Genomic DNA, 2,928 nt, shown 5'->3' with positions numbered 1-2,928 from the left:
TTAGTGTATCTGGCAGGATTGTTTTTGTATGATTAGGTGTGATTCCAGTGCTAGTTTGTACTTGGTAGGATTCTTGCTTGCTGAACAAGCTTACTCTACAGGGTTGGAGTCCTGATCGATGTGGTCACTTCTGGCACTACGATCCTTACTTCACTCTAGTGTTTCTTTTGCGCCTCTACATCATGAAACCTATGCACTTGTTGTACGTCGCTCTGGATAAGAGCGTCTGCTAAATGCCTATAATGTAATGTAATGTAATGTGTCTGTATAGGCATCCATTCCCCAGAGCTGCGTCCTCAGTCACTTCCTCCTCCTTCTCTCTGAACTCCAAATCCTTTGGTCCTGGCAGGACTGCCCAATCAAGCAGACCCAACCAGGGTGGGTTGAGCGTGGTTCCTGAGTTAGCTGGATAACAGCGCTGAGTTAAAATCCAGAACAGCTCTTTTTTTTTACTTCAGTCCATGTTCCAGATTTTGGAGGGTTCTGGGTTAACTCTGGGTAATCCTGCTTTGTGAAACCCAAGTCAGAGAAACGATGTGAAAACAACCTAAAAGCGCGCGCGAATTTACAAACCAATTAAAGCCCGCCCCACTCCTACAAGCACGGCTGAATTACAGGGAGCCTTGAGATGAGAAGATCCGGGAGTTTTTGCATCTGTGGGCCGGGCTGCTGAAGGCCTGTGGGCTAATTGTTCTACTGGGAGCGGTCTGAAAGCAACAACAGAGCAAAGCTGCAACAGAGCAGAAAGTCAATGCGGGCAGCATGCTGACAAAAGGGAACAAAGCAAAACCTTCCCACGGATGAGATTGCAGTGTGCGGATCCCTAATGAGACTTAAGAAACAAAACAAACAAAAAAGAAACAGTGTCAACTGTGCTTCGCTTCATAAGGATAATCCCCAACGCAAACAATCGGGCACGTCCAGAGCTCGGGTGCTGTTCTGTTTGCTTCAATTTCTGTTGCACTGAATTATTTTTCAGCTCTAGTGGGATAAAGAATTCAGCAGTTTTTGGTTCAGTCGAGCCCTGTATGATGACCTGAAGCAATGCATTCTTAACAATGGAACCGTCATTGAATATATCCATTTCAGTGCATATATTAACTAGTTTTAATTAGCTACTACCAATCAAATGGTTAGATAAGGCTTCTGAAGACAGGTACTCTTCTACCTGTTTCCTCAAGCTTTTTAAGAAATTGAAGGTTTGGTTTATTTACATTTTCACTGGTTTTGAAATGTTCATTTTCCACAAATGTTTTTGTTTAATTCGACAATTAGCTTCAGCTGACAATTAATACACTATGTTAACAGATTTTTTAAAAATGGGATGCTTGTTAATTTTTATTCAAGAACATTGCTAGGTATCATGCAAAAGGGATTTACATTTCCATCAACATCACAATCAATTGAATCTCGCTTTCAAAGTTATTGTGAAGTTGATTTCAACTGCTCTGGCGAATGAGAGACATCAATTGTAAAGCGCTTTGGATAAAAGCGCTATATAAATGCAGTCCATTTACCACGATTTCCGGTATTGATTTCCAATTACCTGTATCTCTATTATTTGTACAGGAAGGGGGTATAGCTCAGTGGTAGAGCATTTGACTGCAGATCAAGAGGTCCTTGGTTCAAATCCAGGTGCCCCCTATAAATGCTTTGTTATATAACACTTCTTTTAATTAAACATTGGACAAAATGAGCTGCTGTCCTGATATACCTCAGTCACTGGTGTTATCTGACGTTGCGGTAGTAGCTGTCACTGCTCCAATGGACCACAGACTGAATGAAAATGTCCAGAAGTTACATTTATGTGTTTTGCTTCACAAGTTAAAGTTTTTTAAAAAATTTTATTTGTGGGTTATCTGCAGCAAAGAGTACTGTCACTGCCACGTCCATCTTAAACAAGCTTTTAAGAGTTATTGTGAAGTTTACTTTCAACTGCTCTGGCGAATGAGAGGCATCAATTGTAAAGCGCTTTGGATAAAAGCGCTATATAAATGCAGTCCATTTACCATGATTTCCGGTATTGATTTCCAATTACCTGTATCTCTATTATTTGTACAGGAAGGGGGTATAGCTCAGTGGTAGAGCATTTGACTGCAGATCAAGAAGTCCCTGGTTCAAATCCAGGTGCCCCCTATAAATGCATTGTTATATAACACATCTTTTAATTAAACATTGGACAAAATGAGCTGCTGTCCTGATATACCTCAGTCACTGGTGTTATCTGACGTTGTGGTAGTAGCTGTCACTGCTCCAATGGACCACAGACTGAATGAAAATGTCCAGAAGTTACATTTATGTGTTCTGCTTCACAAGTTTAAGTTTTTTTTTAAATTTTATTTGTGGGTTATCTGCAGCAAAGAGTACTGTCACTGCCACGTCCATCTTAAACAAGCTTCCTTTGAAAACAAAATAGGCCCTTCAGCTTATTCAACAGTAACTGTTACAGGAGCATAGTTAGCCGCAGACATTCTCCTTGTTGAACACATCAGCAGGCACAGTTGGGCCCCAGGACAAAGTATGAGCATCATATTAACATATTCCGCAGACCAAACAGGAAGGGGGTATAGCTCAGCGGTAGAGCATTTGACTGCAGATCAAGAGGTCCCCGGTTCAAATCCGAGTGCCCCCTTTAGTAACAAAGCTTTTAAGGGCTGGAGAAATCCAGTGGCAGTATGGGAGACTGGATGACTGGACACCCCTGGTCCAATAGGAGCACCAGAATTGGAACCATAGCTCTCCAGATCAGGACTGGGTGCTCCTGATCCTGCGTGAATAATCCAGTCCACTAGTTCATTGTTTCCCCTTCAGAAGCATCACATGGAACTCACAATCCTGCAGCTATCAGCTACCCCACACCACTCAACAGGACATGACAAATTGTGTCAATAAAGGGATTTCGAAAAAAGTAAGTTTACCGTCAAATTA

General features: G+C 41.7%; 3 non-coding genes across 3 annotated transcripts; all 3 read left to right on the top strand.

The window, feature by feature from the left end:
- The first annotated feature begins 1,572 nt into the window (after positions 1–1,572).
- On the top strand, positions 1,573–1,644 carry trnac-gca. Its single transcript has one exon. It is a non-coding gene; the product is annotated as a tRNA-Cys (tRNA).
- Positions 1,645–2,064: 420 nt separating this feature from the next.
- On the top strand, positions 2,065–2,136 carry trnac-gca. Its single transcript has one exon. It is a non-coding gene; the product is annotated as a tRNA-Cys (tRNA).
- A 424-nt stretch (positions 2,137–2,560) lies between these two features.
- Positions 2,561–2,632, top strand: trnac-gca. Its single transcript has one exon. It is a non-coding gene; the product is annotated as a tRNA-Cys (tRNA).
- Positions 2,633–2,928: the final 296 nt, after the last annotated feature.

The sequence above is a fragment of the Anguilla anguilla genome, chromosome 17 (genome assembly GCF_013347855.1).
Source record: "Anguilla anguilla isolate fAngAng1 chromosome 17, fAngAng1.pri, whole genome shotgun sequence".
NCBI lineage: Eukaryota > Metazoa > Chordata > Actinopteri > Anguilliformes > Anguillidae > Anguilla > Anguilla anguilla.
This window is presented reverse-complemented; position numbering and strand designations above follow the sequence as displayed.